The sequence below is a fragment of the Papio anubis genome, chromosome 2 (assembly GCF_008728515.1).
Source record: "Papio anubis isolate 15944 chromosome 2, Panubis1.0, whole genome shotgun sequence".
NCBI lineage: Eukaryota > Metazoa > Chordata > Mammalia > Primates > Cercopithecidae > Papio > Papio anubis.
Genome location: NC_044977.1, coordinates 165,052,536 through 165,077,554, shown reverse-complemented (window position 1 = coordinate 165,077,554; position 25,019 = coordinate 165,052,536).

Here is a 25,019-nt window from a genome sequence, read left to right as displayed (position 1 = left end):
AATCTTGAGAAAAATAGCCAAGAGTCAACTGCAGATTCTCTGGAAAGTAAAATATGAAGATTTAGAACAAGGCTGGCAAACATTCAGACAATGTGTCACAGTACTGTTTTCCTTACCCGTGGAAGATAAGACTAATCAATCATGGCATTGCAGCTGCAAGTAGCCTCAACACAGTGCCCTAGTAGCTGCAACCAGTAGATCTATCAAGGGGGACATACAAAATAAAATCTTTGCCTTCTTGGGTTCATAATCTTCTTGGTAACCCATAACCCAATCTTCTTGGGTCCAGAAAGAGATGAAATGAAGCTAATGTTAATAATTTATTTACAAAAGTTTGTGGGTGGTGGATTTTGCTTCCAAAACATATTGATGGCACAAGGCATACCTATAGTGATGTGAGTATAGTGGTTTTCTGATTGGCATGAGACAGTCGTACCAAAGAGTCCGTCCAAGTAAATGTGGTCAATAATCACTTGTGTTAATTGTGACATGTGACACTTTCAAATTATTTTGTCCTCAGGCTTAAGAGATTAATCACCTTGGGTACACATGGGAACATAGCTTCCTATTATTCATTGGTTTACTCAAGCCTATATACCTTGTCATCATAAATGGCACAGAAATCTTCTAGCAGCAAAGAGATGGATGTAATCATGGTAAATATGAGTCTGTCCTCAAGAGACATCCTGTGCAAATTTTTACTTCTCAGTTTCCTTTTACTTCTCCCACGTCCATACCTCTGTGTTGAATTTAGCACACTGAAGAGGTACAAGAATCAATGACGATGATGTGATCGCAATTATTTTTAAATTCATACCCTTCAACATGCTGCAGAAAAATTAAAAGGGAAATTCAGAAATGTTTTACAAAGCATATTGCATATGTCATTCTGGATACATATATAGTGTCCTGATGCTTCAGACAACTGCTTAGTTGTTCATTTTATTTAAATAAAAAAGAGCCTCTTAAGAGCTAAAACTGAAGCATATTCTAGTTATAATGTTTAGAAAATCGAAAAGAGCATTTTGGCAAGCCCATGATTATTTCTAATTGCCTTAGAGAACTCGTGTTCTGGGGAGGGGTGTTGATAAGAAACAAAGCATAAAGAATCGATTTTGGATGCTATTAATTAGATGCCAATGCCACACTAAATAAACAACCATTCTGTTTCGTGCCAGCTCCTCCTACAGAGGACACAGTGGAAGGAAAGAATGCCTGGGCAACCTTTTGGGTGAATCCCTGTGGAGGGCCTCAGAAACACATGCTATCTGGGCATGCACATTTATCAAATGGTTTACACATTTTTTTCCTAGCCTGTATTACAGACATGACACAATTACTAGATTTATTAATTCCTTGTTGCAGAGACTAGAGATTTCCCAATGTGATGGACCAATGCATATTGCATTAGCTCTAACATCTGGGGCTCTACACCCACCTCCATCAAGAGATTAACTGAAACACAAAAATACAACTTTTCCTTTTGTCTCAATGCAAGTCTCCTTCCTCTCTCCTCACATCATGAGCTTTATTTTTCTCTCTGAAGCCCTCAACACACTTTTCTGAGCAAGGGAAGCAAAATAGGATTTGATTTACAACCTCATTTTGTCTCTGCTTGTATTTCATCTTCCATCTTCACATTTCTTATTGAAACCACAATAAGTGGGAGGAGACTTATGGACTATCTATTTGCCTCTCAGTCTTTCAAGTCTTTGGAGAAGCACCAATCACCATTCAAGTTGTCAAGAATTCTGTCAAGATCTAGGAGCTCGAAAGAGCAAAATAGCATATGGTTCTTACATTAGACCTAGGGCCTGGGGGCCACTTCATCTTTTGGTGGGGCTAAAAGAACAGCAGAGAATATCATGGTCATATGCCTATTGAGATCACTGGCTTGTCATCACGCCTGCTCAAATAAATGCCTTCTGCCATTAAAATCCGTGTTGCCTGAGATTTCCCTGTTGCTCATACTGCTCTATTGGTATCTCTCAATTTCTTTAATTCTTGCTACTCAACTCCTGCACTCTAGGACTTTCCCCACAAAACAATGTATAAACAGGGGTCTCATAATCATCTTGGTAAGGCTCCAATCTCAATTATTTGTCGGGTCACTTACAGAAGCAGGCCAAGCTTTTACAAGCGAGAAAGCAAGTACTGTGATATAGATGGCAATTGACACACAGTTTCAATGTCAGAGAGACAATGTCATTGTCATCATGGGCTGATTAACTCATGTCCTAACTACAGGGGGATGCCATAGTCCTAGCCAATTTGTCACCATATGGTAATATGTGGCCTAAGTTGCCAGGTCTTTTGATTTTTCAAAAGAAGCCAGAAATCTGGATTTTCATGTGAACTCTTCCTGTTTGTGAATGTTGGCAACTAACTCACATTTTTTAAAAAAAGTGTAATGCAAGCCAAACAAAACCCATCTGTGAGTTTGATTAGACCCATAGGCTGACACAGTGCTGCCTCTGGTTTGGGACTCTATTTCCCAATTGATATGCTAGGAAATGCCAGGAAAGTTTGTCCAGAAGTTCAAACCTTTTAAAATAGCTTTTCATCTTCTTTGGGCTTCTACTGAATTTACTTTTGACTAAACATCCCTTACCCTCTCACAGAGTCCCCTTATCTATCTTATTTCAATTCACCAAATGTTTAATTGAGCGTCTCTGATGGGTGAGATACCTTATAAGACACCCTGAGAAATGCAAAGATAGGTTTATTATCGAGAACGGATTAGGCTGCTGCGAAGTTGACCCAAATTGGTGGTGGCTTAAACAAAATAGGCATTTGTTTCTCACATAAAGCTCAAGAGGAAATATTTCAGAGGTCAGATGTTATCTCCATAATGTCTGGAACCCAGGAATTTTGGATATTGTGACTCTTTCCTCTTTAAGGTGTTAACATTGACTGCATGGCCCAAAATGGTTATCTTTCTACTCTAGACAAAATGTCTTTGCCACACTAACATATTTATATGCATACGCCTTCTAGCAGGAATAATGAATTGGCAAAAAGAGGGCATGTCCAGAAAGGATATACATAACTAGTACTCCTATTCTATTGTATAAATCTGTATCACTTGTTCACTCCTAGATGCAAAGGGGGCTGAGAAATGTGTTTTTATTCTGAGTGACCTTTTTTTAAAGCTAAAACAATGTTCTCTTGCGATAGAAAAAGGAGACAGCATAGTGAGGAACAACTAGAACATTTCGCTATAATGAACTTGATATGGTCTTTGCCCCAAAGGAATTTACTGTTTAGCAGAAAAAATATGTGTGTACATAAATGATTATTTTGAGGTAAACTATGTTTTGCTTTAAAAAAATTTTATGAGGAGCATAAACAACGCAAAAGAAGGGCTAAGCCATTAATGATAACTTAAACAACCAAACAATTATAATGGATTAGAGAAAAACTTATTATTCAAAATACCCTGGGGTCCTAAGGAAAGTCTACTGTCCCAATCAAAGAAGCCCTCAGAGATAAGGAGATGAAGCTGCATTTCCATAGGGTTTCTTACAGTGGGGACTGGTCATATTAATATATTGGTAGGATATTATATAGCTTTCTTCCATATAGTCCTCGTTTAAACTTGTGGTTGCAATGTAGTCATTAATAACACCCTATTTCAACCATAAAATTTTTTAAAATAACACCCTATTTAGAATGTCCAGATTTGGGCAACATAAATTATTCGTTCACTTTATTGATTGGAGGCCAGGCTTTGGGAAGGTAGAAGATAATGTGAGGAGGGGAGCTAGGAAGTTGTAGGAGGCTGTATGGTGCCCAATGTGATTTCTTCCCAAGATCTTATGTGTTCATTAAAGTTACTAATGGAATGAAATCATATGTATGATTGAATTTCTTATGGAAAAGAGTGAATGGATAAAGTAATTATACTAGTTGGAATGGAATCATTCCAAGATGGCAGTGGAAAAAGGAAATCTGAGGAGTTATGAGGCAGTAATTTTGAAAATTTGCAGCTATCTTGGGGAAGGTAGTAGATTCCACAGCTGTAAAATTGAAGGTTCAAGCTAAGTTCAACTGATGTCCAAAGGATAAGGGGACTCCCAGCGTTGTCAATGTTATATTCTACATTTTTCCATAGATACTATCTGAGCAGAGTCCTAAACGATATTTATCTACTGATTGGCATTCCACCTGGAGTCTGCATTTCTATGGACTATCCAAGTCTTCTCTCATCCCCTCTAATAAATCACTCGCTCCCATACAACTTCCACCTTCGCCAAATAGAATCACACAAGCTGTCCACACCAATGCTCACTACTAGTGCTTCTTTCTCCACTCTTCACTCATACCACTAAGACAAGTAGAATGAAAATGTTTAGAAAAGCACTTGTTTGGGAAAGGTTTACTCATATCTCACTCAATTAAAACATGTAAACAGTGAAGTGGCATACAAGAGACCTGGGTTGATCTTTAATTTGGAAACGTTCACATTCTTTGGGGAAGTCTCTTCACTCTTTGAATTTGAATTTACATATACATAAAATGATGTTTGGGAGCTGGGTGCAGTGGCATGAGCCTGTAATCCCAACTACTTGGGAGGCTGAGACAAGAGGATCACTTGAGCCCAGGAGTGGGAGGCTGCAGTGAGCTGCATTCCCCCCACTGCATTCCAGTCTGCACAGCAGAGCGAGAGCCCATCTCTAAGAAAGAATGTGTATATATATGATGTTTGGGGACAGGATCAGTTCCACAAAATACTTATTTGATGAGATGCCATTCTTCAAGCAGAAAAAAACTTCCACTGAGGAGCATGGTGAATCAACACAACTTACCAGAATAATAAATCCCCTGAGAGTTCCTCCTTTAAAAATTCCTGTGTAATTGTTTAATTATGTCAAATCTGCCATATCCAAAACAAAGCGTGTCTCTTCTGACATTTCACATTGACAGGGCAAATCTCGGTCGAATGCTTGGATGGATCCAAATACGTATGCTTCCTTCACCCCACTTCCATCCATCTATATCCATACTGGTTTCTTTCCAGCTCTTGCTTCTCCTGGTTATTTTTAGGATAAGTTACATCCAAGAATATATTATCCAGGTGGTACTGGGGCAGCTTTATCCAAGTTCTTTAGACTTCTTCCTTCTCAAGGTCACCTTTACTCTGGGCCTTCTTCAGCTTAACACTTAGAGTCTGTTTCTGCTATTTTCAACTTTATTTTCTGCATTATAACTTTTCATATTAAAGTAGGAACTGTGTATTCTTGATTTTGTGTTTTAGAACTTCTGCGGAAGGCTTCAACCTTTTCTGAGATGTTTTTGAACTAATCTCCCACCCCCTTTTTGTTTTCTATTTAGTATTTGCTTTCAGCTCTTTTTTGCCTTCAGTATTTTCTTCACTTCAATGTAAATGGGGCTTCTGTTTGGTTTTGTTACCCAACTGCAGTAGACATTTTTACTTACGCTTTGTTTTAGCTGTTTTGGAGGACAGTAGATGGCGAGCTTCAGAGATTATCATACTACTTTTCTCTCTCAGCAGAGTTCCAAAATTATTTTTAGAAGAAGACAGGTGAGGAGCTCTTGATAACTCATCTGTCCTTTATTTATAACACATTTATTCACATTAAAGGCATACCAAACAGTTTTAATAACTTGTACATCCAAGGGCAGAATACTTAGTAGGGGACCTAATGACATCATACATATGTAGAAATAGGTTTTCTAGAGTTCAATTGCATGTAATTTAATGAAGATATCCCATTTGTCTACTTAAAAGATCTTACCGTCAAGTTGATCCAGAGCAGAACTTTGAAGAAAGGAAAAAATGCTTAGAAACAACTTGTTATCCCAAGTAAGTTACTTAACTTCTGAGCTTCATTTCCTCAACCGTGTAATGGGCATAATAATAATATCTATTATATTAAATAAGATAGTTTGAATAACATATAAATGCTGATTTTCAACATTTTTGACCTATAAAAATGGCAATTTCATATTTTCAATTCTGCCCCAACATAATACATGAGCCAGAATAGGTCATCAATAAAAGTCAATTGTCTTAAACTGCTCTTTATCCAACTATTCACCCAGTGCCCCAGTAATTCCCTGCTCTGCTTTTTCCTAATTACATTCACATATTAAATATACTCTTTTCTACTGAAGCTCAGAAATAAGACTGTCATTCTGAAAGTTGTGATTCATCTACCACATTTTTGTCAACTGTTTTTCCTGGATAAAAATGCACATTCTGTAGAAGTTAGAAAAACACAAAAGACTTATAAAACCACTAATAATCCATCATTCATCATCCCTGAAAAATAAATGACTCATTATTTATTTAAACTTCCAGATACATAGATAAATATAGAAATAAAACTTTTAAATATATAAAGAGAGGAGAAAGCATTTTCATTTTAGTTCTCAAAATAAGACTATCTTGCAGCTATGATTTTATATCATTTAAATTTAATATATTATTAACAAATGTGCCGTCAATTAATCTTTTACAACATATTTTTAATGGTTATGTGATATTCTATTTTAAGGGGACATCAAAATGTATTTAAACAAACCCTGTATATTTATAAGTGCTATTTCACATTATAGAAAGTATTATGAAATTCTAATAAATAAATGTCTCTAGAAATCCACATTTTTTAAGGATAAACTATTAAAGGTAGAAATTGTTGGTCAAAAGTTAGCCAAATTTTAATAGTTTTGACAGTTTTGCAAGTTGCTCTGCGGAAATACTGCAATCAATTTACAAAACCAAGGGCAGTTCATACAATTGTTCATTACCCTATACCAGCAGTTATCAAACATTCTAGTCTCAGACTCTTGTATGCTCAGAATAGTTGAAGCCCCCAAAGAGTTTTGGTGAAATTGATATTTTGGATATTTATCATATTAGAAATTAAAGCTGAGAATATTATAAATGTGTATATATTGATTTTTAAATAACAGTAATAAACACTATATGTTAATAAAAATAACACAGTATGAAAAATAATTATATTTTCCACACCAAAAGACATGTACTGAAAGGAGTAGCTTTGTTTTTCATTTTACAAATCTCCTTCATATCTGGCTAAACAGAAGACAACTGGATTCTCATATCTACCTCTATAATTCAATGTGCTTTTGGTTGACATACATGAAGAAAGTCTTGACTCATACAGACATGGAGTTGAAAAATAGAGAAGTATTTTAATAGACTCTTCATGTAAATTGTAGACATTCTTTGATAAAACCCAGAACTCAACAAGTTGTAGTTTCTTAAAGGTTAGTTGCGGTACGAAATGGGAAGTGAATGTTTTCTACTCTGTTGCATTAAAATCCATTCTTCTATCTTGCATTTTTACCCACTCATGATTATGTAACACCATGTGTTGGTCATTTGAAAAATACTCTTCTTCATGGTTATACAGATATTATAATCTTTAAAACATTCTGTTATATAACATCAAAAATGTATTTATTAATGCTACCTTCCATCTCTTGGAAGTATTGGGGAGCTGTCAAGGCACGGTCTCTTGAAAGATTTAATTTTATAATCGGCTGAAAATACTGTCAGTTGTTTTTCCCGAAGCCACAGGCCCCCTTTATTTATTTGCAAGAAAATGTCTGCAAAATATTCAACTTTGAATGCCCATAGTTTGTCTGTACATTCTTTCAGGTAAAAATGGTGGCTCTCAAACAAAAGGGACTAGTGCAGCTGGCATCTCAAACAATCACACAAGTGCTTTTTCTTGAGACAATTGCCATACTTTGGTATGCAGCAGAAGCACTTCAAATATTCTTCCCTTTCATTACTCAGAATGTTTAAGACTTGTACTCAAGGTTGAGATTTAATAAAATTAATATTTTTTTACTACTTCACCAAGGACTTTCTTAAACGAAAACGGTTTTTCCCCCTGCAAGTAAATAGTAATGAAGAATATAATTACTCCTAGTGCAGTTTGTTTTCATGGTCTTAATTTTTGCTAAGACTCCACTGCTTTTGCATTATCAGTACAAGTGCCAACACAGTGAAAAGGCAAATATCATCTTAGTATTACTATGAAAATAGTTTTGACCTAATGGCCTACTGAAAGGAAAAGAGTGGCTCCTACTATTCTATTATACTTATTACAATTATCATAAGTATTTTTTCTACTCTTCTTTAATTGAATGGAAACAGGGATGAATTGGAAGAGCTGTTTTTCTCCTTTCTTTCCCCTGGCAATATTTACTATTTAATTCCACTTACTAATACTCAAAGAAACAAAACAAAACTTCTCAATTGACAGTGCAATGACACAACAAAGACACGGGTTGTTGAATTCAAAGTGGAGCAGGAGAGATGGTAAATACATATTTACTTTAAATATGTAGATACACACACGTATATATATATACGTGTGTGTGTGTAGTGTGTGTATGTATATATAATTTATGTGTTTAAAGCACAAATTAGTTTGGTAAAGAACATCTCATGCCTGTTTTATCTCCACATCCCTGAGACTGACAATGGGATGCCTATCAATTAATTCATTTAGAGAGCCATACACAAGAAATAAATTATTTGTCCTCTGGAGCTTGTCACAGGGGGATTTTTAAAAAACCATTAAACAGAAAGGCAACTGTTCATCTTAGAAAGATAAAAGGCCAATTCTTCCTCTTCGGCTGATAGGTTCTTAATAATAGTGATATCTACTAATAAGATGTTTTACATAGTGTAAAGCATGTTCACATACAAATTACTTAGCCTCTTTGAACCTCAGTTTTCTTATATGGAAAACTGGATTAATAGTACATTTTGTATTTAAAAAGATAATGTATATGAAGTGTTTAGCATTTTTGCTTGACATCTAGTTCAGTTCTCAGTAACTGATGTGGTGGTGGTGGTGGTAATAGTAGCAGTAAGATCTGTAGTAATAGTAGTAAGAGTTGTTTTAGAAATTAGTAACTGAGGCCTGGCAAAGTTAAAGCGCTCTTTCATTAACACCCAGAAGGGAAGAAATGAAGCTGATCTTCAGAGGCAGGCTATTTTCACTCTGTGTCCTAAATTCTTCCCCTTAGACCGTTTTTATACTTCTGGGGCTCTCAGAAAATATTCTCAGCTATTCTGTTAGCTTGATTTCCTACCATCTGAGAGTGAGCTTCCTTCAAACAACCAAATTTCCAAGTATTTCTAAACTGCCCATCCCCTACACCATTCTTTAATTCAGTATTTCAAGACCCCTAACAGAAATGGCACATTTACATGTAAGCACAGGATAGTGAAGTGTTTACAACAAGTGCTTTGGAACAAGCAAATATGAATCAGAATCCAGCTTTCCTTTCCTACGTACATGACATTGGGCAGCTAATTTCTAAGATTTTGCTTCTTCTTCTATGAAAATGGAGTACTAGTACTTGCTTTGTGCAACTGTGATGGTTACTATATGAGGTAGCATCTAGAAACAGTTTAACACATTGCCAGGCACCCAGTGCATGGTCAATGAATGACTATTTGAGGACTAACTATTACAGGAATGTTTACTCTTCTGAGTCCTGATTTCTAGTCTCCTAGACTAAATAGGTTCACTGTTTTCCTCCAGGTTCAGTTCCCAGACACATCACAGAATTATAAGAATATTAAAAACTCAGGCTTATACCTACACAGGATTTTCTATAACTCTCTTTCTGCTTTGAGCTCCTAAAGCTATTTCATAGAAAAATGACCTTATTTTTAAATAGAGGGGGCAATTGAAAATCAGTGAACGGACCTACCCCCTAATGATTTTTTTCTCAGACATAATTATAATAATTAGCATTATAAAGTGCTAATTATCTTTGGACACAGAGGACCTGCACACCAGAGACAGAGGTCCGCATTAAGTAAAGTGGATTTCACTTTCTTCAGTTGTGAGATTTCTCTTCTTTTTTCTTCTTTGTAATGATGCAAAGATATATCGTCCACCCAGCCTCATTTAAAAACTTTTTCCAGTTAAGAAAACTATCTCTTGGCCATCCACAGCCAGACTCCATATTGAGATTATGGATATTCAAAGAAATTGTCTTTCCTTTGTATATCATCATCACTTTTTGTGAAATGTTCATTTTATAGTTCCAGGCCAGCACCTAGAACCTGGCTAGAATAAAAAACTGCAAAAAGCATAAGTTTCTTGTTTGGATGAAAGAGCATTCCAACTAACAAATGATAGATGGCTATCCTAGTGTGAGTCCTGAAAACTGGTGGTGTGATTGTTGAATGGGTTAGGGGTATAGGAGGGAAACTCAGTGTGGGGTACATACAATTTCAGCTTGAATCACACTTAACAGGTCTTCTATTCCAACCATTTAAATTTACAAAGAAGAAACTAAAGCACAGAACTCCTTGAGAAGAGAAGCAGAATAGAAAACTAGAGCTCCTGATTGTTCTCAAAATAATTTTTATCACACTGCATTGGGTTCTAAGTGAGGGATTTCTTATTTAGTAATGCCAAGGCCATGTGTTAATATGTAAAAAAAATTAGATGAAGAATGGGGCATTGATGTAAGATTATAGAGAGTATAAAGCTGGGCTTTCTCTTATCATCTGTTGTCAACAACAGATGTTACCCAGTCCTTACCATCATTAACACAGAGACATTGGGTATTGGGGAAGGCTTTAAAACAGAATATTAGTAATGCAGAGCTCTAAAGAGCCACGATCATATTAACACAATCCTCCATACACATAGTGACCTGTCTGCAGCTCCAGCCTATAGAAACCCAGTTATTCACTTGTAGGGGGCAGCACCATTCGCAGAAAGCACTATTCAATTGGAAGTGCTCATCTGTGTTAGGTCAAAAACTACTTCCTTTAAATATCCATTCTGTGTATTGAAGTACAAATGAGTCCCACTTAAGAAAAAACAAAACAAACCAATTTCCAATGATTTAAAAATACTAACGTGACCCTCTTAAGTTTACTCAAAGCTAGTGTTTCTCAAACATCAGCTGTATCAGAATCCCTGAAGGATTTGTTAAAACAAATTGCTAGTCTCTACTCTGAGCTTCTGATTCTTTAAGTGTGGTACAGTACCTGAGAATCTGCATTGCTAACATGTTCCCAGGTAACCCTGATGCTGTTGGTCTGAGAACCACTTTGAGATCCACATCTCTAAGCTAAGCAGTCTGTCCATTACACCTTACAAGACATACTTTCCTAATCTAACACCCTTCTATTTGTCTTTTTTTTTTTTTTTTAATGCTTTAGAAATTTAGCTGTTATCTTTTTTTATGTAGTTTACATTTGTTATGGCTTTCCTTGGTGGACATATATGACTTTTGTACTTGAAAATAAACACATTTTTCTTTAAAATATCATTAAATAAAAGTGTAATTAGTGATATAAAGCAAGATGACTAAAAAGAATCTCTCCTTATTATGTTTGCATAGCCTGTATACAAATTATTTGAACCAGAATGCATTTGCTAAGTAAATTATATCTATTTCCATTACTTAATAGTGAATATTATGGTGATTAGGTGAAAAATAAGCTTTGTTTTTTCTTTTGAGATGGAGTCTCACTCTGTCACCCATGCTGGAGTGCAGTGGTGCCATCTCGGATCACTGAGCTCAAGCGATTCTACTGCCTCAGCCTCCCAAGTAGCTGGAATTACAGGTATCTGCCACCACACCCAGCTAATTTTCTTGTTTTTAGTAGAGATCACCATGTTGGCCAGGCTGGTCTCGAACTCCCGACCTCAAGTGATCTGCCTGTCTTGGTCTCCCAAAGTGCTGCGATTACAGGCATGAGCCACCACACCCAGCTAAAAGGAGCTTTTCTGATAGTAACTTTGTTTTCCCATTCTGGAGTTTATGGCTATATGAAAAAGTCTGAATTTATAAGCAGAAGACCTGTTTTTGAAATCCGGGGACCTGTATTTCACAATGGCTTTGATGTATTTTGATTGTGCACCTTTAGACAACTTATCAGTTTCCTCATTTTTATACAACAGTAAAATAGTAGCAGCTACCCATTAAATTCTGTACAGAAGCTAGGGACAGACACAATAACACTTGCATATCTATAAAGGCTTTGTAAATTTGGGTATTATATCTAATGTTTATGCACATGCTGTTTGATTTTTTTCATTTGGAATTCCACTCCATTAGAGGAAAAGTAACATACAAATTCAGATTATTGTAAGTCTTCAGGCATAAGGCCTCCATTGAGTAAGTACATTGCCTACATAATTTCTCCTAACCCAAATGAATCTCCAGTTAAACCAAGCTGGTGTATATGTACTGTCTCCAGAGGATGCCAAGTATAAAGTCCTTGAGTATATGCATCTTGGATCCTCTGATTAGACAACTGTAGTGTTGAGACTTCAAGGTCCCCCTTGAAGGCCACAGACAGTTCCTGTAATTTTACGCAAGTTTTAAATGTATACTCTTTGTTAAGAAAGAGTGACAATGATTTGATTTATTTTCCATGACTGGGGTCAGGGGTGGGGGAAACTCTAGGGATGTGACTTACCAGTGAGGTTCTAGTTCTGTAAAACATAGGCCAAGTTTTGAGAGGCAAATGTTGGACTATAGGGCTGAAGTTGTTTTCCACCACAACATATAGACTTCTACTAACCCGAAAAAACATGAGAAAATCAGTTGGGTCAGCTGAGTATTCCTTTATGAGTATGGAACAGACTTACATATCAATGCTGCAGGTAATGGCTCTGGAAAGGTCAACCACTTATTTTTGGACAACTCTTTTCTATTCTGTATCACCACTTTTTCACCAAAATGATACTAAATAAATATGCTATAGGAAGCTATATTTTGACATGACTGTTTTAGGCAAAGATATACTCACCAACTTACTCCACAAGAGTTTCTAATCAGAGAATATCATATGGATCTATTTGAATTGCTCCCATGCTTGGCTGAGCCCAAAATAATTTACTGTGCATATGTACACCAAGTGAGAAGGTTGAGGAGGTGTCACTTGTACATCTCTTTATTCTTTTTTTTTTTTTTTTTTTGTATGTGTGTGCTATTTTCATGTGTTTTGAAAGACTCTCTTGCTTAGCTTTTACTTTGCCGTTAAAGATTTTTTCTGTGCTATAACTGTATTTTTAAGTCTGGTTTGAGTTCAAGAAATCCACAAATTCACAAAAGATTAAGAACAATTTGTGAATAAAATGATGCAGAAATAAAAAATGAATTGTCCAAATAATTCCCTTGCAGTCCTTCTCCCCCAACTACCACTTTCTGTTAAGTTTCTTCTTCTTACTCTATTAAGTGCCATGAGCTTTCAATTCATTGTATTTTAAGTACAAGCTATACTTACTAACCTTCATGTTATTCTTTGCTACTTAACTAAGCTTGCTTTCATAGTTCAATTGATGTGTTGTTCAACTGATATTTTTAATTGGTATATTTTGATGTATATTGATAATTGATATATATATAATTTATTTGATATATTTTGCGTATGGGGGGTTGGAAGGAATCATTTCACAATTTTTCTACTTAAAAGAAATCTTTTTTCATTTAACAGCTTTTCCCATAGGGATAGAGTTTTCATGAATCAATCGAAGTCATTAAATGAGGTATATTGTACGTCTTTTAAGATTCACAGAAAGAAGCAGCAACAATTTACCCAGGCAGAGGGTAGAAGTTTAGACCTTGGTTGCCTGATTCCTAGGACAAATCGTTTACTTTTACTTTGTTTTCTTTATATTTTGACTTTTTTGGGGGGAGAGGGGTCTCTCTCCTGCCCTTCCAGTCTCCAGGTCAAATACTTGACACCTGAATGATGTTCAATTATTTAAAAGACGGATTGGCCAGCTTAGCTCCTATCTCAGACAGACTGTCTTTAAATGTATTTTCAACATGTCTTCAGACAGTTATTTTTCCTCTGTTCAATTTTGTTCATCTTCCTACTTAACTTTTCAAGTGCTACGATTTCCTTTTTAAATGTAGTATTGAGAAGTGCAAACATTATTGGAAAAGAGAGTCTTACTAGCATAATTGTGCATTATCTTCCTTTTATATTGCAGATGGAAAACATTAAATCTAGGGGGAATAGAAATATGCTCAATCAGATATTGATAGTAAAATTTCCTCTAAAAATACTTACCTGTGGAAAAGAAAACGGATTTTGTTTTTAAGGCGGCAACTTTCCATCATTTTTAAAAGAGCTAAATGACATAGAGAATTAAAACTGTCTCTTGAGAGTCAGACTTCTGCTGATGCTACCCTTTCCTATCTTGTGCAATCTGATGTTTTATGAGGGATTTGGATGGGATGGCAGGGAGGGAGTGGTCCTGGAGGGCTGTGTATCATAATTTAAATGTAAGAGTACTTGGAAAGGAACACAGTGCTCTGTCCCATGGCTTTGATTAAGTTTTAGTCAATAATTGTTTACAAAAAGTTTAAAAGCTTTGTTAGAAAAATAGTCAACAATAAAATACACATATTTACGATGTACAATATAGTAACTCTGACCTGTCTTTATACACAGATTTGTATCTGTGAAACTATCACCAAAAGCAAGATAGTGAACATATCATATCCATCATCCCCAATAGTGTCTTCACACCTCACCCTGATCTCAGACAACCACTTATCTGCTTCCCATCTCTACAAGTGAATTTGTATTTTCTAGTTTTATATATAAGTGGAATTAGACAGTATGTACTCTTTGTGTCTGGTTTCTTTCATTATGCATAATTATTTTTAGATTCATCCAGGTTGTTGCATGTATGAATAGCTCAGAGCTGATTAGTCTTTGTGTGGATATATATGCTTTCATTATTTTTGGGTAAATAAATAGGATCGAAATGACTGAACTCTGTGGTAGGTGTATATTGAATTAAAAAAAATTCCAAACTATCTTTCAAAAGAGTTGTACCTGAAAAAATAAACATGAGACAAAATACTTGAAACAGTGTTTTTTAAGACAGTGAACAAGGTAGACAGGTAAATTTTGTCCCTGTTACTCTATTTTGGCCAGAAATAGAAGAACAATAATTATTTTTAATTTATAAAGAAAATTAAAGGAGAACATAGTATTTTAACATTGTTTTCAAAGGAGGGCAGGAGAACTTTAATTGCAGAGATGACACACAGAAGTGTTAGTCAAAACTGGAGTTTTATTTCATTGCCATATTTTCAGTGGCTCATATGGAGACCTGAAATTTCATATTTAACTGCAAATCTTTGAAGTTTGATTTTTTTATTAATGATAATCACCAAAGCTTTCTCAATTAAAAAAGAATTTTTCTTTTGTGTAGTAATTTCAAATGTAGACAAATACTTTAATGTCCTAAGTCTTTCTTCCAAATTGGAATTCTTATGGAAGTCTTCAAAAAATACTAAAGAAGTGTACTTGCTCAAATCTAGAAAGTATTTGCCTTCAAGACCGTTCTCTGAGCAGACCAAATTGCCTGTAATTTTTGCCTGATTGATATCTTAGGACTCTGATTTTATAGCTTTGTGATTTATGGAAAGTTTTTTAGCTTTTCTAACCCTAGGTTTTCTTATCTATGAATTGGAGATAACGATCATAATATTTACCTCCTATGCTTGTTGTATGAATGAGACAATCTGCATCAAATATTCAGCACCGTGCCTAGCTTATAGTAAATCCTCAATAAATGTTAGCTATTATAGTAATTATGACTGTGAAAAAGATAATGTAAAGAAACAAGGCACATAGTAAAAATGAGCTCACAAAGGGAAAATGCCAGGGAGCTAACTGCAAGCTTTGATGATTTTCAAATTTTGAGTAGGTTTTGGTTAACAATTTGAGCCTACAGCTGAGTGGTGCTCACATGGACTTTGCTGGGGTCATAAACAGGGCGCTCTTTTGCCAGTAAAGTAACTTGACAAAGCTTTAGGGCTCTACCACAAAGGGACCTACAAAATTATGATCAGGAAATTGAATAACTATATAAATTGTCTTTTGTCTTCTTGGGAAGTAGAGTCCACCCACAATCCAGAAGTAGTTTATTAGGAGGCAGGCAGTGACTACCTAGCTCTGTGGGACTTTAAAATTTTTTAAATTAGGTAATTTTCAAATCAATTTCACTCTAGAAATTCGCCCCTCTCTCTAAGAATACTATTCTTACAGAAATAAAGTTGTTTCTTAGACACAAAAATAAATAAGCATAATATTGAGAACTTAGAAGTTAAAATAAAATAAATTCTGGGGAGCAGGACTTACTGGAGTTTAAGGAAAAAGTGGTTAGTTTAAAAGATCTTTAACAAGAAATGACTAAATACTGGCTGAAGAAATGGCTGTTACTTAGTTTGTCTTCTCTCAAAGTGGAAGCTCTCACACACGTTGCATATGAGTAATAAGGATCTTCATAAAAATGCATGCTGTGTGGTATTTGTTTATTTCTTATTAGTGACTCATTGTCCCTTCCTAACCTTTCCCACTCTCACCCCAAATGCCACACCCAATTTTTAATTTAAATTCAGAGTCATTTCAGACAGTATTTCTCTTTGTCTGACTAGTCCTAGAATTATATCTGTAGCCTAAATTCCTTGAAACTTTCATGTTCAATCTTTTCTCCATAAAGGTGGTTATCACGAATTCAGAATGCAGCCTCCAAAGAGGAAATCAGCTCTATAAACCCAAATAGATGTCTCAAAAATCTGTAAAATCATTGCTGTTCAAGCCTTGACATATTGTCTTCATTAGCCCAGCTGTGTGTCCATTATAAATGCCATCAAAGAGCTGACTGTTTTCTCCACACTGTTTTGAAAGTCTAATATGAATGTTAACTAGCCCAGCAGCAATACAATTCAGTTTGTTAACAGCAACCTCCAGACTCAAAGACAGTTCAAATGACCATTATCTGGAAAAGCGAGACAAAGAGAGAAGCTGTTACTTGTTATGATTCTTAATTTACAAATTAAAAGCTCTTCAAACTCTCATTTCAGAGCTGGCCCTATTTGGGGCAGTAGTGATGGATAATAAACATTGTTCTAAATAGTAAGATTGCTTGAAAATGTAGAATGACAAAATAATTACACTTCAATTGACAGCTATTTTTCATTTCTTAACACTTTCACAACTATGATGCAATCAAAATTATTGGGCCATCATTGGCCTATGCGTAAGCATATGGAATAATATAATATGTACTTAAATTACTTACCAGTTGTCTTTAAATATCGTTGCCTAGAATTGATGTCAAGTCCATCTTTCTAGATTGTGAGAACATTTGTGTTTGAACATGTAGAGAAGTAGATGTATTCTAGATTGGTGTTAACTTTTTTAAAGAAAAGTAAATATATCATATAATAAGATTATATAGAATGTCAAAGACCAGAGAGAAAAATCAATAAGACTTTAAATGATCTCTTAAGAAGCCAAGATAATATTCTATATTTAGTAGCACTTCTAATTGACTAGTTTCAAGAATTTCATGAAAGATACTATGATTTATAGTCATTTCCTTATGTATTCATTTATTCAAAATACATATATTGAATGACTACTACCTGCTAGACATTCTGCTATATGCTGGATATAATGAAAACATCTTGAGACTGGAGGTAAAAAAAAAAGTGTATCTAGTTTTGCTTCTGCCACTAAAGAATTATATGATCTTCAGCAAGCCCTTTAGCTCTTGTGGTTTCATTAATGAGTTGGAAAAAGTATGAATGATAATTCTTGCCTTGTTGGGGAACAGATACTCAAAATTATTTTCATATGAAGAGAGTTAACTAGAGAAGAAGACCAGTGGTTTTCAAATTTCAGAAATTGATACATTAATTTTTGTGGCAGACAGGTCCCCTCCTCCTGATGTTCACTCCTTTCATAATTGCTTCTGCTGGAGTGTACACAGGACTTGTGATGTATTCTACAATGTGACAAAGTAACAGGGCATACATGATTACTTGTACTTGATCACATTCCATGAGATTTCAGTACCTGCTTTGTAAGTAGAGTCCCTCCTTGCTGGCGTTAAAGAAGCAAGTTGCCGTGTTGTGAGCTTCCCTATGAAATGGATCATATAGCAAGATACTAAGGGCAGTCTCCATCTAACAGCCAGCAAGAAACTGGGCTGTCCATCCAGTGCAGCTCACAAAAAACTGGATGCTGCCAAAACCCAAGTAAGCAAGGAAATGAGTCTGTTTTTAGTTGAATGTCAGATGAAACCACAGTCTTGGCTGATGCTTCGAGTTTAGCCTTGCAGAGAAAGAATACAGCTAAGCCAAGCCTGAACTTCTTACCCACAGAAACTGAGAAAATACATGAGTGCTGTTTTAAGCTTCTAAGGTTGTTGCAATATTGTTACACGGGAATAGATAATTAATATAATGTGTTACAAAATAAATTTGATAACTGGTGGTCTGCAATTTAAAGAATGAAATAGAACAGATGAATAGAATAGAATAGAATAGAATAGAATAGAATAGAATAGAACAGAATAGAACAGAATAGAATAGAACAGAATAGAATGAAGTGTCAGCAGCTTTCATTAAAATTTTACTTCAATTATACTGCATATACATGTCCATAATAGGTTACAGTAAAAACATATTTCATAATGTGGGTTATAGTAAGAGAAAAATTTAAAGCCTACACAAGAACTCTTGAAGTTTTAAATGTACATATTCTTGTATCTATGAAAACTTTACAGGGTCTCTGTTTCCTTCAGGATTGTATAAGCAGAGAGTGAGAAAGTAAAAATGTAGATGCTCCCCAACTTACGATGGAATTACGTCCCAATAAACCCATCATATGTTGAAAATATTATGAGTCAAAAATGCATTTAATATACTTAATCTACTGAACATTATAGTTTAGCCTAGCCTACCTGAACATGCTCAGAACACTTGCGTTAACCTTACTTTACAGTTGGGAAAAATCATCTAACGCAAAGCCTGTTTTATAGTAAGTGTCAAATATCTCATGTAATTTATTGAATACTGTACATTATGTTGAGATTGTGAAAGTTTCACATCATTATGAAGTTGAAAAATTGTTAAGTTAAATTGGTGTGTGTTAAGGAGCATCTGTATTGATGACCAAGAACATTTCTTTTCTTTTCTCTCTTTTTTTTTAGACAGTCTCACTCTATTGCCCAAGCTGGTATGCAGTGGCACACTCTCGGCTCACTGCAACTTCTGCCTCCCAGGTTTAAGTGATTCTCAGGCCTCAGCCTCCTGAGTAGCTGGGACTACAGACATGCAACACCACACCTGGCTAATTTTTGTATCTTTAGTAGAGACAGGGTTTCACTATGTTGGTCATGCTGGTCTTGAACTCCTGGCTTCAGGTGATTTGCCTGCCTCAGCCTCCCAAAGTGCTAGGATTACAGGTGCGAGCCACTGCAGCTGACAGACCAAGAACATTTTTTTAATCACATTTAGACTATTTTAGATTTTGTAGAATTAGGAAGATTACATCTGGGATAAGTTTTAGAATTAATCTAATGTTCATTCCGTAGCCAACTTATAAACAGAGAGAGGGAACTAAACAAGAGTTTAAGCTCTAATTTAGACCTATTTTCCCAAATGTGATCCTCATTTCATTGCTAATACTGAGTGATTTTAGTTTGCAGGCAGACAATTTAAATTTTAAAAATTTTAAAAATTTATCTTAATAAATATTCAAAAAACAAGTTACTCCTTAGGTTGAAACTAACACAAGTAGTGTCTTCACTCCATCTCTGCATTTTTTGGCAGCATATTACACTTTTAGTGGTTTGTGAATAAGGCAAGTAACAGGAAGGTGATTTGCAAATGTCTAAAATCTGAGTCAGGTAACCCTGTTGCAGGCCAAATTTAGGTTTAATAAATAAAGAAATGGAAACATAGAGGCATTAAAATATCTTCTCTTGTTCAATAGTACTCATGGAATCAAACACGGAAGAAAAGGAATAAGCTATTGCCTAAGTGTATGTAAATTGTAGACTCTCTTGAATTAAATAATTTATGCTGTAGGAAGTGTATACATGTGTGTGATATGATAAATGTTGGGGGTGTGCGATATGCCTGAGTATGTGTATGGTGGAGGTATGTGCCTGTATGCATGTGTGTGTGTGTTTTCTGGTGGTTCCTGCGTTATAAATAGTGCTAAACTTAAAAAATAAGATGTCTAAGGCATATTTCTTGTCCTTTCAGTGTTTATAGATTAATAAATGATCATAATTAGTAACATATTCAATAACAAATAAGTTGTTGAAATGTTGATTATTAGAAGCCTCTTTTGAGAATCATGGGAAAGATGCAAAACAATGTTGGCTTTCACATCAGAAGATGTGGCTTTGGACTCTAATTCCACTGTTTGCTGGTTTTATGATGTTGGACAATTAAACCTCTGTGTGCTTCATGACTGGATTGTTTATTATTCCAGTCTCTCCAGAGAAACAGAACCAATAAGATGTGTGATGTGTGTGTTTGTGCTTTTGTGTGATGAGATTTATTTTAATAAATTGGCTCGTGTGAGTATGGAGGCACTTGAGTTCGAAGTCTAAATTAGGCAGGTTAGGCTGGCAGGCTGGAGGCCCACAGAAGAACCCATGCTGCAGTTTAAGTCTGAAGGCAGTCTGCCACTGAATTGTCTCTTGCTTGGGGGAGGTCAGTATTAAGTTCAATTAAGACCTCTAACTGATTGGATGAAGCCCACCAACATTATGAAGGGCAATCTGCTTCACTCAAAGTCAACTTATTTAAATGTCAATCTCATCCAAAAACACCCTAGCAGGAATATTCAGAATGTCTGACCACATATCTGGGCACCATGGCTCAGTAACGTTGACAGATACAATTAACCATCACGAGTTTACCCCTTGTGAACTTGGCAACCATATACATGTCCTAAAACCATACTTAATCTCCAAATAAGGAAAATAGCAAGATCATACTTCCACCTAACATGATGCAACTATTTTGCTTACAACCACAATCGAACATGCACTAATCCTTTCCCCGGAAGAAGATACAATGTCCTTGAATAATGTTTACTCTTCTACTTGACATCCTATAACTTAAAAACTATGATAATAAAGTCAATATATATTATGTACACGATAAGGAGATAAGAGAGGGAAAAAACAAAAATATAATATACGTATATATTATATATATAAATTGTTATGAGGATTAAATGAAATAAAATATACATAGCACCTAAAAATTTCTAGCATATGGCAAGTTGTTACCAGATGCTGTTTCTCCATAGTGTACTCTAATTTAGGATCAATCTCTGGCTACATAGTGTCATACATTAACAACGATAAGAAGTAGCCTTTGTACAAGTGTGGGTACCAGAATTTGTATGAGGTATGGGCTTGCATGTTTTAATAAACAATAGATTACATGTGTAGTAGTTATGTGCCTGTTTATTTTTATATAAAATATCATTCTCCTAAATTTGTTGCATTTTAGACCATGTAAGCGCAATTGTGAAATACTTGGCAGAGGAAATCCGAGCTTTTATATTTTAAGAATCTGAAGCTAATTCTTAAAATTCTACATGTATATGATAAAATAGGTCCAAACAATCGTGTGTAGCTATGTACCTATCTGAATTATTTGCCTCAGAATGATGATAATGACTATTATGTGTGTATATACATATATAAACACATACACACACACAAACACACATACATAAAAGCATTAAATAACTGCCTTTTAAATCTCCTGCAACTGATACCTGGGAGTTTCTGTAATTCTTTCAAATGTTCAATCTTACTGTATATCCACAATGTAATTGAAAATGCTATCAACATTATGCAAGTCACCTCCTGCTCTATCCTGCTAATCTAAAAAATAAAGAAAAATATTGGACCTTGAGCATTTAATCCAGATATAAGATAAAGAGCTCTACATCCACATACCTTGCATTTATAGTGTGGCGTCCACTTATAAAATGTCTTTTCCTCAATAAGGCAAGAAATACATGCCTATGCTAAAATTCTATTTCTTACTTCTTAACACTTTTCCTAATCCTACTGTATAAGTGTAATATATAGCAAATATTTTTTCTATTAATTAAAGTCCTTCACTTTTAGAATGGTATTTTTAAAAGCTCTTCAAACCTCTCATGATCCTTAAAAAATATCGCTTCACATAGAAATGCTTACTTCATTATTTGATACCGTAAGCATTAAAAATATTTATGCTAACTGGTTTATTCTGTCTTTCTTTCTTCAGCACTCCTCACCCCCTCTTTGTATGCTCAGACAAATATCATGAGGGGGAAAACAGTCTCACTCACACACCTGCACAGAAGTCTATGGAAACTCTTGCATACCAAGAAGGCTAGTTCACATTATATCTTTCCTCCCATTCAAAACTATAATAATCAGGATGGTTAATGATTGGGAATTTAAATACCACTTTCTTATTTCCAATCATTATGCTAAGATCACAGAAAAAAACCTTTTAGCAGTGTGTGTATAATATTTTTAAAAATCTACCCAATCAAGTTACTCTGAATCCAATCTTTCTGTGCCTCACAAAATCAGCTATGTCTAGTTGTTTTCAGTTTCCTGATTAAATATGTCAATAGATTTTCTACTGCTCACTCCTTTATTTATCCAGAGCATTAATGAACTTTTTTACCTCCTGTGGATCCATAAATATTGCTATTTTGTTATCAAAAACAACCCTTAATTGGACTAAAAATAGAATTGTAGATCAGCCCCCCACGTAAGTAGTGAATTCACTATTTTGGCTTCAAAGTCACCATTTATTTATTCATTCATTCACTGATATTTATTGCATGCCTACCACATGCCAGGCATTATTCCTGGTGCTTGGGATTACACAAAGGAAAAAATGAATGAGGTTGGTGCTTTTGTGGGTCTTTGATTCATTAAGGGAGATAGTTAAAAACAACCAAATAAAGTAGAAACTTCTCATGATGATAACTTCTATAGAAGTATGGAAGAGGAAAATCTGGGACATGATGACCAGGTGGGTGAGAGTTAGAATGCGTGGCCAGGGAAGAGTGAATAAGGAAGTCCTCTTTGAATAGTTAACATCTGAATTGATACCAGAATAATGAGAATGAGCCAACCAGGCAAAATTCCACGGGAGAGATTTTCAGTCAGAAGGAACAACAAATGCAAAGGCTCAGAGGCCAGAACAAACTTGGTACATCTGACTACAATAAAGAAGGCACGTATAATCGGAATTAGGTAGATAAGCAACTGCAACGAAGATGAAACTGACAATTTTTCAACTACTTGTCTTTAATAATAATGGCCAAAATGTATTGAGTCCTCAGTATGTACCAAGCAACCAGTACATACATTCATCATCTCAATTAATCCTCGAAACCACCACATGAGGAAACTAACTTTTATTTCCATTTTACAGCAAACTAAACTGAGGTTCAGAGAAGTGAGTGAGCTGCTGATGGGTATTCAACTAGCAAGGGGACCAATGCAAATTGAATCAAGCCTGAGTCCTTAGTTAATAAGTTACATTGCCAACATAACCTCTTTTCTGCTAATGACCTAAACTATTTTTACCTTATTTTATGTGTTACCTTTACGACTAGAGGTTAGCCACTTTCATTCTAGGTCTGCTATTTATGGTACTTTCGGCACCTTTAGAATACCTTATTTACTAGGTAGGCGGTGTTGGTGTGCTGGTAACTGTTTAGCAACTAACCCCAGTCGTCTCCCAAGAAAGCCCTGATTTATGGCATTTATTGATTTCTGTGGTGTAAATTCTCTCACAATAGCTTATTTCAAGCTAACTCGCTGTCTACCAAAAGTACAATGGAGAAGCAGTGTGCCCGTTTGGTTCTCATGAACCAGTATGAGCCAGCTCTGATACACCACTGTTAAGAGAGAACCACCAAATGTTAACTTGAAAGAAAAATCTACCCACCAGGGAATAGTTCGGAATCCTCTTGATGAAAGTCAGAATCACAAAGACTAAAACAAAATGCGTATTATTACTCTCCATCCGCTCAATTTATTATTAAGGAGAAAGGTAGAAGGCAGTGCATGAAAAAATAGATGCCTCTTCCCCCACTTCATGCCAGTGAGATTTTTATCATTGCCAACTGAAATGTTTTGCAACTGAGTTTGCCCATGGAAGAGCAAATCTCATTCTTGAATAGAGTGTACACAAATGGTTATTTCAAAACAAAGAGGCACAGCACCTTAGGTACCTATATAAGTTCAGGATGGTTTTGCTAATTGAGAATTTTAGGAGACCAAGCCCCTGGATGCAGCACCTGAGAAATTGTTTTACAACATGGAAGCCATTAGACAATATGGACCTTCTAAGAATAAGCAGAAATCTTTGCAGTGAGGGTGGGGAAACTGCCTTCCAAGTGCAAATTTCAACATGGAATCGTCAAATAATAATTCATGACAGAGATACAACATATGCTCTCATGATAGAGTGGGAGTTAGAGGACACAGAGAGCAAGTAAGCAGCAGAAACTTCATGAGTTACAGCACCTCATTGCCATTATAAAACATCTTTATTGAAAGAGAAAATGCAATATTTTGGTAGAAGGAGATGAAGTAGGTAGTCTAGATTGCTCACTTATGGTAGAGTGTGCAATTTTACAGCTGGGATATGCCCGTCTGCTTTGTGTCTTTCCCGACTCACAGCCTATCCAGAGCAGGAGTTGAGTACACACAGTTTAATACATAAAGCAATCAAGGTGCTTAGGTGGAACTTGGGAAATGGAGAATTTTATAAAAAAGAAGACTATATTTTCTTTAAGAAGTTCTCAATTGCCGTCCTATCCATGCTTTTTAAAAGTTAATTTGATTTGTGCCACCTTTGGAAAGATGTGCGAGTGGTCATTGTGTGTGCGTGTGTGTGTGTGTGTGTGTTTGAGACAGATTAATTCACCTGTATAAAATACATTAGTACAGAGTTAGTATTATAATTTACTGCTAGAGTTTGGGGATTGTTCCTATTTCTTTAGGGAAGTCTTAATTTTATGAACACATTGGACTAGTGCACAGAAGCCTAACGCCCGCAGATCATTCAGGCTTACAGCAAACGTCTGCTTTACCTAACCAATGTTATAACAGCAGAGAGGTGGTTTATAAAGTTATTAGAGAGAGGCATATTCAATCTGA